At 45.8% G+C, this 12,661-nt stretch overlaps 1 protein-coding gene across 1 annotated transcript in view; it reads left to right on the plus strand.

Annotated features, from left to right (window-relative positions):
* The first annotated feature begins 2,054 nt into the window (after positions 1-2,054).
* The window catches only part of LOC146822345 (uncharacterized), a 63,051-nt gene continuing 52,444 nt past the window's right edge, over positions 2,055-12,661 (plus strand). Inside the window, exon 1 of the mRNA XM_085613430.1 lies at positions 2,055-2,176. The gene's annotated coding sequence lies outside the window, so the exon portion shown is untranslated. The remainder of the gene's footprint in view (positions 2,177-12,661) is intronic.

Raw genomic sequence — 12,661 nt, forward strand, 5'->3', positions numbered from 1 at the left:
GAGATATATCCAGCTGGGACATGCAATTCCAAAATATTTGACTGAAGGTGACACACTGCCGGAAGCCTCGCCACTAGAAGATAGGGTCATGACTGAACAGATCAGGGACAAAACCATTTCCCTATTCTACAAAAAGATAATCATTAACGCCCCAGACTCCACTGCCGCGCTCAGAGCGGCTTGGGAGCAAGATGTAGGTGCACTCGAGGAGATCAATGGGCAGAAGTGCTGCAGAGTCCAAGGGAGGTGGCGATCCGGGCACGGTTCCGCCTGATACAACTCAAGATACTCCACAGAGTGTATTAACCGAGGTCGGCAACGTTCATAATGGGACGCTGTGATAACTCTAGGTGTCACAGGGGTTGTGGGGGGGAGGGGTCTTCTTCCACTTGCTTTGGGAATGCCCGGCTCTTCAGCTTTACTGGACAGAGATAGCCCGCAGAATGACAGAGGTAGTGGGCATGGAGGTGCCGGCTGATCCAAAATGGCTTCTTCTGGTAACAGTGGCAAATGAAGGCTGGCCACGGCACACACAGCAATGGCTATCTCTGGCCGCGGTGGTAGCAAAACGTAACATAGCCAGAACGTGGGGAGCGAGTATGCCCCCAACAGTGAGAGACTGGGAAAAGGATTTAGATTGATGCTGGCAAGCGGAGTTAACAATCTATAAAAGCCGAGGCTGCCCCAAAAAAGGAGAGAAAATATGAGGGGCATGGCAGGCGTACCGGGGTCTGTAAAGGAGGACACAAAGAAAATTTGGTTGGGGCCACTTGGTCTAATAGTAGCAATCATTATCAAAGGTGTAGTAGACGAGGTTATTACCAAAGTAACAAGATTATCTGTGATTGTACCGTTGATGCTCTTTGTTGTACAGATGTTTTATGTTTCAATAAAAAAAGATTATACAAAAAAAAGAATATCAGAACTCTATGGAAAGTACTGCAGATGTCTGACATAGATATGTAAGTATATAAGAAATCTATGGAAAACACTGTGGATGTCTGACGTATATATCTAACTATATCAGAACCCTATGAAAAGCACCGTAGGCATCTGACGTAGATATGTACGTATTTCAGAATATACGGACAGCACTGCAGATGTCTGACGTAGATATGTATGTCTATCAGAACCCTATGGAAAGCAGTGCGGGTGCCTGATGTAGATATGTAAGAATATTAGGGTTCTATGAAAAGCACTGAAAGTGTCTGACACAGATATGTAAGTATATCAGAATCTATGGACAGCACTGCAGGTGCCTGACATAGATATGTACATACAACAAAACCCGATGGACATCACTGCAGGTGTCTGATGTGGATATGTAAGTATATCAGAACCCGATGGACATCACTGCAGGTGTCTGATGTGGATATGCAAGTATATCAGAACCCTATGAACAGCACTGCAGGTGTCTGACGTAGATATGTAAGAATATTAGGGTTCTATGAAAAGCACTGAAAGTGTCTGACACAGATATGTAAGTATATCAGAATCTATGGACAGCACTGCAGGTGCCTGACATAGATATGTACATACAACAAAACCCGATGGACATCACTGCAGGTGTCTGATGTGGATATGTAAGTATATCAGAACCCGATGGACATCACTGCAGGTGTCTGATGTGGATATGCAAGTATATCAGAACCCGATGGACATCACTGCAGGTGTCTGATGTGGATATGCAAGTATATCAGAACCCGATGGACATCACTGCAGGTGTCTGATGTGGATATGCAAGTATATCAGAACCCGATGGACATCACTGCGGGTGTCTGATGTGGATATGTAAGTATATCAAAACCATCTGCAGGGCACTGTCCTCAAATAACACCATGTACCGTTGTGCATGCGGGTAGGTACAGCTTTGGTATGCCGCCCTCCCTCCCCCCGGAAAGCCACATCTGTTTCCTACTGTAGCTAGTTTCAGCTTCGTGTATTGTAACAGGAAGCAGAGACTGACAAGCAGACACTGACACCCCCTCGTGTCTTGTACAGGAACCCCCCCCCCCTCCCCTTCGTGTCTTGTAACAGGAAGCAGAGAGTAAGTAGCAGAGTTCTCATTCTCCACTTCAAGAACAGCCTGGGAGGGACCCGGACTCTACAACACACACCTCGGAGCAGAAAGGAGCAGGAGACGCCGCAGCAAATGAAGAGGGAGCGTCCCTTGAAGGTCAGTCACTTTTCACTCTCATAATAGGCTCGCGCATTGAATAACACTTTGAATTTTGTTTTTAGCAGTTACCTTTCAAATGACGCACTGCTTTGCTCTCAGTGGGAACTGTCACTGTTTCCAGACAGTTTGAATCTTTATTTTAGATTGAACACTGGGGTCACTGCTGGCCTCTGTTTTAACTTCTCCGCGCAGTGCATGCGTGAAGTTTGCAATAGCAGACAAATGAACCGAAGAAACAGGACCTCGGACACGGAGTTTATTGTGTACATGGAGGTAACAACGAGGCGGGAAATACACAACCCGTCACATCAAACGCATCTCTTTTGTGCATGTGTGTAGCGAAGGCTGCAGGATTCGCCATAAGGGGTATTATTTAAAGTCTAAGTAAATACAAGTATTTGCGGCAGAATACTGTTCTTTAAATACGTCACTCGAGTGTCACAACGTCACTTCCTGTATCTCATGCTAATGCTATGCGTTCTTCAGAGCGGGCCAAGTACCCTGTTTCTCCTTACGACCTCACATATATGATGTATTGATTATATGGCACCTGCTAGTGTGGCTTCCTCCTTATGTGGCACCTGCTAGTGTGGCTTGCTCATTATAAGACACCTGCTAGTGTGGCTTGCTCAATATAGAACACCTGCTAGTGTGTCTTGCTCAATATAGAACACCTGCTAGTGTGGCTTGCTCAATATAGAACACCTGCTAGTGTGGCTTGCTCAATATAGAACACCTGCTAGTGTGGCTTGCTCAATATAGAACACCTGCTAGTGTGTCTTGCTCATTATATGGCACCTGCTAGTGTGGCTTGCTCATTATATGGCACCTGCTAGTGTGGCATGCTTATTATAGGTTACCTGTTAGTGTGGCTTGTTCATTATATGACACCTGCTAGTGTGGCTTGCCAGTGTCATAATGAAAGGTGAGGGGGCCGCCTGCAAGGTACACGGAGGGGCCCCAGCTCCGGATTTAATCCGGAGCACTTGATACATGCCCCCTGCATTCAGAAACCTCACCGGGAGGTGTTCTAGTGCTCAATTGTCTAGCTCCTCAACTTAGTGTTGGCAAGATGAACGTTTTTCCTGAAGACTGTGCTCCAAGCATAGAATGGAATGGTCAAAACACAGCAAACTCTGCTGATGGAGCGGAGTTCATCCCTAGAATACACCCTGGTTTTTAGGCTGATGTCTTATGCTTGTATGCTCAAAGCAAGGAAAGATATAGACTTCTTGTCCAGTGTTATAGTGAATCTTAAGAATTAATCCATCTGGAAATTTCTGAGGCTTCTGCTTCATTCCCCTTCCAGAGACAAAAATTTAAACAATATATTGTTTCCAGATTTTTATATTAGTATTGAATGGGTTGTCACTATTAAAGATATGTATGGTTTCAAAAAAGTGTACCTAGGGACATGCTATGCTTGGGGTGAAGGTGCTACCCATTGATGTCTCATATGTCTGTAGGTAGAATTGTTCCTCAAATTGAAAGTAGTTTCGGGTAAGGGCCATATGTGCACAATTGAGCACAAAGTGTATGGGTGGGATGGAGTCCAATGGTACCTTCTTTACTAAAGTCTCTAAAACCTTTAGTGATGTCTCCCGAGGAATTCTTGTATACTTGGCCTCAACATCTAGAATCCTGAGTAAATCGGAATTCGGATCAAAATCAATCTCTTGAATAATTTTTAATATGTCTTTAGTGTCCTTTGCATACTTTTCTTGATCTTGCTGAGGGGACCACAATCTTAGGGTCCACCTTTGGGTTAGAATAGATACTGCCTTCTTCCTTCTACCGACTCTCAGGGGTGATTACTTCCTCCAGTTGAGCCTGCTTCCTTCTGGCTTCTTCCCAGGCTCTCAGGGCTTTCTCCAGCTCCTCCTTCTTGGCAGAAGGACGTGGAAAATGTTCCGTTCCTTTCACAGTGCTCTTAGATTATTGATCCTGTATGTTGACAAGGTGGCCAAGTCCTTTCCATTCTCCATCTTCATCTTTGAAGACTTTTGGCAAAAACATTTTGCAATTTTTGTAACTTTTTCTCTTGGAAAGCAGGTGCCTTGTAACAGAACTTGCAAAATGATTTTATGAACGGAATGCTGAAACAATCTAAAAAATGTACTCCCAGTACAGAGATCTGGGCCTAAATTCATAGTTTTTTTGCACACCATGCCATTCCAGTTTAGACCAGTTTAGACCCACCCATATGCATATCAGTTTTGACCCAGCTCCCCGTTCAAACAGTCCAGCCCAAACTGCTATGTTTGCCCTAAGTGGCCAAGGGTATGGCCCGATGTGGGTCCCTTGCTCACTGTGCCACTGGTTTCAAGCTGGTTTCAAGCTAACCTTGCTGATGAGGGGTGAAACTCAGAAACCGGTCTAAAGTTGTGGTCCAGGAAGGACCTGGTGTGGTATTTTAGGCTGAACTATTCTCATGAAGAGAGGGGCCAAAATTGATTTGCATATGGCTGGGTCCAAACTGGGGTGACATAGTGAGCAAAAGAACGATAGATTCAACCCAGATCTGTGACTGGGGGTGAATGGTTGAAATAATTCACCACTCCGTCCATCATCTTGTTGTGTTTGCTATGTTCACCCTAAGTATCTAAGGGTATGCCCAGAAGTGGGTCCCTTGCTAGCTGTGCCAATGGATTCAAGGTAGCCTGGCTAATGAGGAGTGAAACCCCGAAACCGGTCCCAGGATGCTTGTTTCCAGTCCAGGGAGGACCTGGCATGGCAGTTTGGGCTGGACTGTTTCCATGAGGAGCAGGGTCAAGACTGGTTTGCAGAGAACGATGGATTAAACACAGATCTGTGACTGAGGGTGAGTTGTTGAAAAGTTTCACCACTCCGTCCATCATCTTCTGTTTGTAACAGAACTTGGCATTCTCAGAAAAACCTTTTCTCCATGTAGACTTGGATCTTTTCTTTAGTGGCCACTCATTAATTGTAAGGTACAGCTAAACACAAGTTCTGGATCCCACCGCTGCCACCAATCTGAGGATTTGGGTGTAATATATGATATGGCTGTGGGGCTCTATCGTGCATTAAACGCACAAATATCATCTTGGGTCCAGTCAGATTTGTTTACTTTACTTCAAGCACAACCCTGGATAGCTGCAGCTGCATGCAGTAATGCTTAGCAAAGGAACTATGTATAAAACATTTAACAGCACCAAACAACGTAATAAAGTAACAACACATGAAAGAAAGTAGATAAAAATGTATAAAAATAGATTATATTTTTATGAATTTTTAGAGACCTTGATGAATGAAATCCACTGGTGAGTTCGAGAGATACAGATTTGAAAAGATATCATCACTCTTAGAGGCAAGTGCAAACAAGCATTACTCAACATAAACGTTTTTTTCTTTGTTTTTTTTCATTATGATTTTTATTCATATCTCAGGCCTAAACCTGTACAGTAAACCAAAGAGCAAACCAGAGTCTCTAGCATAGCATCCCGGCACACATTTATAAAGAAATTATAAATATTGTCATTGTTCCTCCCATCCACCGACCTTCCCCCACATTGCACAGGAGATACAATCTGGTGAGTGACTCTATTCTGCATTTGTGGACAGCATATAGGCTACATATGTTGCCTAAAGGTCTCTTGGTCTGGATGCTGGAGGTAGCTCTTCAGTGTATCTTTCCAGTTGAGCCTTACAGTATGCTAAATCATATAACCAGTCAGCTTGCCTTAGCACTCTCCTCCCTCCCCAACACATTGACACTGCGTTTGGCTATTAGCAGTGACACCACTACTAGTGTGCGTATCGTTGGCAAGGACAATTTAATAAGGCCCAAAAGACACATTGTGAGATTGCAATCTATCTGCGTCCCTGCCATTTTGCGTAACCTTCCTCCAGTTCTGGAACACCGGGCCACAGGTCCACCCTAGGTGCAAGAAGTCCGCTTCAGCAGACTCGCACTGCACACACGTCGGCTTTGTTCACAACCCACATTTATGAAGCCTGAGGGGGGAGTAATAGGCGTGCAGCAAATCTTTAAAATGTATTATCTTGAAATTACAGTTTGGTGTAAGCTTGTCCAGTAGGACACAGCAGAACTCTCAGTCTGCCTGTATTATTGGGGTGTCCAGAATGGCATCCCATCTCTCCTTGGCCTTGTCTTTGGGTCCACCTCTCTTTCCCTGGGAGGAGCTGTATAATTTGGTAATACATTTTTCCGATTGGCACATGAGAGCAGAGCCTGTAGTGAGTACAGCGTAGGTGGTTCTTGAGGAGCTTTCATTGCTGCCCTTAGTCTATAGTACACAAAGCTATGCAATGGGATGCACTCCTGCCTCCCCCAAAACTCTGTGAGCATGAGAAAAGATCCAGCAGGGAAAGCATCATCCATAGTCCTCACCCCGTCCCCCGCTATATGGTTAGTGCCCCTGCCTCCTTCGTGATTGATATGGATGGGTGGTGTATTAGTAGTAGTGACGTTGCATACAGTGGAGTATTGTGTGCACGTGTAGCGAGTGTCTACCATGCTCTAGTTGTGCTGTACACTGGGCCAATAGACTTAAGAGTGTTCGACGGCCGCACATGCAGCACTATCATGTAAGGAGGAGCGGGTGGGCTTCATCGTTTCAACAGGGGCGTGTGCCATGTACTGTTGGAGGGATACCAGTAGTGAGTGAAATGGGCCTGAGCACACAAGTTATACAGATAAAATTCTGGAGCTGCGAAACCTCCTCGGAGATAAGGACGTGTGAGCGTCTGCCATCTGATTCTTGGCTGTTTTCCAGCCCATGTGAGAGTTGTCATGCAAGATTGTGATGTTGTGTTAATGGGATTGGGATGTTGACAAACAAATAGAACAAGCATTGGCATAGCCAATAGGTTTCGCCTTTGGGACCTTATAAGTGTTTAGCCATGCAACAGTTGCATAACTAAATACTTATAAGGTCCCAAAAGCGAGACCTATTGGCTATGCTAAGCGGTGAAAGTGAAAGTGATCGCGATCGCGATCAAACATCAAAGCGGCCGTGTGGTCGCGGAAGTGAAAGTGATCGCGATCAAACATCAAAGCGGCCGTGCGGCCGCGAAAGTGAAAGTAATCGCGGCGTGCACGCCCGCGCACATGCACTGTAGCTCTAGGCTGGCCTGGTAACACTTTTTGGAGCCCTCTCAATAAGTCTCGCCCGAACAGCGCATGCGCTGGGTCGGGCGAGACCTAAAAACTTGGGTAGCCCGACCATCTTAATGATTGCTAGCCTGTCAGCTAGTGAGAAGGGAAGATTAATCCAGCGAGTTATCTGATGTATCCAGAACCCTGTTATTTTAGGGGTTCTGTACACCATTCAGTGGGTGCTCTAGCACATGCGGAGTCATGGCGGAGATCAGCAGAAAGACGACCGATTTGGTACAATTGATGATTAGACCAGAGTACCATTTGTACTTGACAAACTCCCTCACTGTCGGATGTAGGTTTACACCAGGTTCCCACACATACACCACCATATCGCTGGCGTATAGTGAGATGGCTAGGGGATGTTGGCAGAAGCGCAAAGCCACAGATGAGTGCTTTTGTCTGATAATGCATGCAACGGGCTTCAGTGTCAAGGCAAAAAAATAGGGGAGAGTGAGCAGCCCTGCCGCGTTCCACTGTATATTCGCAGGGGGTCGGAGGTTGCGCCGTTTATGCGACACATGCGATGGGGTGTGCGCACAGCAATCGAATCCAGATAGGGAAGCTGATAGCATCCCCATTCGGACCAGCACAGTGAACTTGTATGACCATTGTATGGAGTTGAACACCTTAGGGGCGTCCAGGAAAACTGCAGCAGCCAGCATATATAACAGCAAAGAGGGTGCGAACATTATGATGAATACAGGCCCCAGCTAGGCCCGCAGGACACAAGGGTTCGCTCTCCTGTAATGGAATCTATAAGGAAGTTGGCACGGAAACTGCAAAGTACAAAGACAGCATTTATTAACCCTTAAGGGTGGTCCTACAATCCACACAACACTCTTCAGTATTGCATAGAGTAGCACAAAGAACTTGCGTACACAGTCCCCTTTTATACACAACAGAGGGGCTCATAAGTGGGTGGATACAACATGAGGCTGAAGAACATTACCATTTATGGTCATTTTCGATACTGAATCAATATGTGGGCGGAGCTAACACACTCCTTGAGCCCGCGAAAACATGGTCAAGCAAGACTAACTGATAACAGATGCGGTCAAGTCTGGGCATGTGCCAGATGGACAAAGGAGCTATTTATAGACTGTTACTAGGCAGATTACAAGAGCAACTAACACAGAGGTTGGACTCTTCTCGTGGGGAACACGTGGAAGCATGACAATACAAAATGGAGTCCGAACTTCGGTCAACATAACAGAGAAAACATGATCTATAAGAGGGGAATTAATGTCTTTAGTAAATGCTTAATCACATCGTTGTTTCACTTTACAACAGACGACCCTTTCAGCATTTACTGAAGACATCCGGCTTGTTAGAATAATCATCATATATATCAATTATCATCATCTCTTCTACTTCCTTAGCTAAACGTTTCTGATAAGTGACATTGGCAATAGCTTTCTTATCGGGGATACAAAATGATACACATAATGAGCAGAGTAAAGGACCACACTGAACGCAGATACAGCATGAAAACAGAACCGCTACAATAATGCAGAGACCAGTTAGAACCTTCCATCCCCAGGCAGTAATTAACGCCCAAAACCATCCAGAAAAGGACCAAGTGCCGTTTTCCGTATGGATCTCAGCTGCAATCTTATGCAGTTTATTGATGGCATTATAAACTGATGGCGTATGATCAGGAATAAACACACAACAGCTACTTCCAATAATTTTACATGCTCCTCCTCTGTCAGCTAGCATAACATCTAATACCATACGATTCTGCAATGCAACAATTCTAGTGATCTGTAATTCCTCCGTAAGATTCCCAAGAGCAGCAGCAGTCTGATTTGTCACAGCTTCTACCACTCTTGTTAATCTTCGGATCTTCCTACTGTTCAGGGCAGCTCCAACATAGAAAAACAGTCCCAAGTTAAAATCAATATACTGTTGCAGACTGGTGTCAGTCTGATCTACATCATCAATTGATAAAGTACGTTTATACCTATTTACAGTCACATTATTTAATAATTTCAAATCCTTATGATAAGATGCGGGAGCTAAGAATACTGGAGGTAATAGAAATGATACATAGCATACCCCAGACCACCCAGCCGGCAGACGGTAATAACCTTTATTTCCACACACAAAGTACGTATTATGGGAGGCTAAGAAGGTACTATTGTTCAACCCATCAATATTCAAAACAGTAGTGCAATCACTAACGCCAACAGGAATAAAACCCACACTCTGGACACACAGGTCCGCTTGAGCTTGTGCTACTTGAATTACAAACTTGTCCTTTCCCACAGTGTCTCTTGTGTTCGTAAAGATGTAGGGAATGGATTCATTGTCTGGTCGGTACTCTTCCCACTCCCAAATTGTCCCATTCGCTTGTGGATACCCATTTTTGTCTTGATGGCATTCTTTATTGAGTCTGAAGAGCAATCGTCCCACTGTTGGTTTCCGAGTAGCAAAAAGCAAGGTATACCATGCTCTACAAGAGCCATTATGAGAGAAAGGAAGTGGTATAAATGGCGTTCCTCCTTTCTTCTGATGAGCTGGCATCATCCCACATATCCAACAGTTCGTAGCATTCGTAGCAACGTGGGTATGATGCAGCATCTGGATGAAAGTGTTATTCAAGTAAGATTGTCGATGCTTCAACTCTTGATACGGTAATGTATAAAAGTAGTGCTCCTCAGGCACCGGAGTTGTCAACACAAGAATCTTCCGAGCGGGAGTTACATCCTCCACGAACCATGTGGTTATCCCAACAATGGCTACTGTCAACATGAACCCTAATGCGCAAAGTATTTTCTTTTTCTCCATATCAAAGCAAAAATAAAACCCAATATCTTCCTGAAACTAGAAGTCTGTCAGAACTCTTCCCCTTGGGCAGTGGTTGATTTCTTCACCAGCGGGCCAAGACGGGTGTCACTACACTAATGCAGGGCTGATCCCCCCCCCTTGCCTCATCGGCTCTCCGTTTCACTAACCCAAGGGCCGTTCTGACAGTATGTCCCGGTACTGGAAAACTCACTTCCTTGGTCGAAGATGATATCGCCTTCCTCCAGGAGTCGCGTGGTCCGGAAAGAGCTCCTCAGTGGCGTTGGGCTCCGCAGCACGGCCTGTCTCTGCAGCCAAAATTTCTCGTTGATCGGTCAGCACGGCAGGTTCCACCAATCCGGGCGGCACCTTCCTACAATGCAGAGAGTGGATCCAATTATTTCGGTTGGAGACTCGCACAGCCGTCCTCGTTGCGAGGAGGACCTGCTCAGGGCCCACCCATCTCGGTTCCAAGCTGTTCGTCCTGTCGAAAACTTTCACCATGACATGGTCACCAGGCCGGAGACCATGTCCTTCACCGGTAGACCGATCAGGGAGCGCCTCTCAGACCTGTTGATGAATAGAAACCAAGTTATCCGTTAACTGTGCCAGATAATCGTTCATCATTACACAAGGTACATCATACACAGCTTTAGGTTTTGGTGGACCCCAAATATTCATTGGGCGTCCAAAAACAATTTCGTAAGGTGTAAGGCCAGTTCGAGAGTGTGGTACCGATCTAATTGACAATAACGCCAGTGGCAGAGCGTCTGGCCAAGTCAAAGACGTCGAAGCTTGAATTTTGGCGATCTTAAGCTTCAGTGTACCATTATACTTCTCAACTAGGCCTGCAGACTGAGGGTGAAACACGGCGTGGAACTTCTGAGTGATGCCTAGACCCTTCAAGACATACTTTATAACGTCCGCTACAAAGTGAGGGCCATTATCGCTCCACAGAAGTCTACAAACACCATATCGGGGGAAAAACTCCTTCAGCAGCAGCTTCGCAGTAGTCATCGCAGTATTGTCTTTCGTAGGGTACGCTTCAACCCATTTGCTGAAAGCGCAGACCACTACTAGAACATACTTCAGATTATTACAGCGCTCAAGCTGGATGTAATCCATCTGCAGAACCTCAAAGGGTGCAGTAGGTGTCACAAATCCTCCTGCTGGAGTTCGAGTACCCTTTCCTGGGTTGTACCTCAGGCAGATCATACAGGTCTGCACCACCCTCTTCGCTGTGCTAGCAATCTCTGGATGCTCCCAGACTTGGGTAAGCAATTTCACAATTGCGGAAGCTCCAACATGTGCTAGCCCATGTGCCATCTGAACCATAGGCTGTACAAAAGCCGTAGGTAATTTCCATCTATCCATCTGCTTATTTCTCCAGCAACCCTCATCATCCAATTCTCCCTCAGTAGCCCATTGTTCCCGCTCTTTGTCAGAAGCGGTCCTTTGCATTTCTCGCACTTCCTCCTTCGCATCATGCCATCTTTCCACCTGTGACTTCACTACATACACGGCAGTAGTACCGGGCTGCATCGCAGTTTCCCGTGCTACTCGATCTGCCAACGCATTCCCTTCTCCAACTTTGTCAACTACTTTCCTATGGGCGCTACACTTAACGATAGCAATTTTCTTTGGGTATGTCAATGCAGTTAAAAGGTTATGAACTAACTCTCCATGCATTATCTGTACTCCATGTGACGTCAAAAACCCTCTCTCCTTCCAGAGTAGGCCGAAGTCATGCGCTACTCCGAAGGCATAGCGGCTATCTGTATAAACATTCACACATAGTCCTGTACTGAGCTCACATGCTCGTGTTAATGCTATCAGTTCCGCTGCTTGAGCTGATTTCTGTGGTATGCGTGCTGTCTCCACTATCGTTTGCAATGTGGTAATCGCATACGCTGCTGAAGCCGTACCATCTGGCAGCTTCAGACAGGATCCATCCACCCACAGTTCCCCATCTACATCTGGAAAGGGCGTATCCTGGAGATCAATACGACCCTTTGTTTGTTCCTCAGTCACGAGAATACAATCATGCGCTTTCCGCGCCTCAGGCTGGGTTTCGGGGTATGGCAACAATGTTGCCGGGTTTAACGTTACGCACCTTTTTAACGTAATATGAGGAGCCAGAAGTGTCAACTCATATCCTGTTAAACGGGCGCTGGTCAAATGCTGCGTCTTCGTTTGATTGAGTAGGGCATCGACAGCATGGGGGACTAATACCAACAACTTATGAGATAACACAATTCCCTCACTTTGGCGTATTGACACAGCTGTCGCCGCAACCGAGCGAAAACACCCTGGTAATGCTCGGGCAACAGGATCAAGTACAGCCGAAAAATATGCACATGGACGCTGCTTATCGCCGTGCATCTGCACTAAAACTGACAATGCACATCCATCTTTCTCATGCACATACAACGAAAAGGGTTTTGCATAATCAGGGGTTCCTAACACTGGTGCTGAACAAAGGGCCTGTCGTAGTTGCTGAAAAGCAGTATCACACTCATCTGACCAAGGGATTGGGATAGGCGTGTCCTTTG

This window comes from Triturus cristatus, chromosome 6 (genome assembly GCF_964204655.1).
Source record: "Triturus cristatus chromosome 6, aTriCri1.1, whole genome shotgun sequence".
In the NCBI taxonomy this organism is placed as follows: Eukaryota; Metazoa; Chordata; class Amphibia; order Caudata; family Salamandridae; genus Triturus; species Triturus cristatus.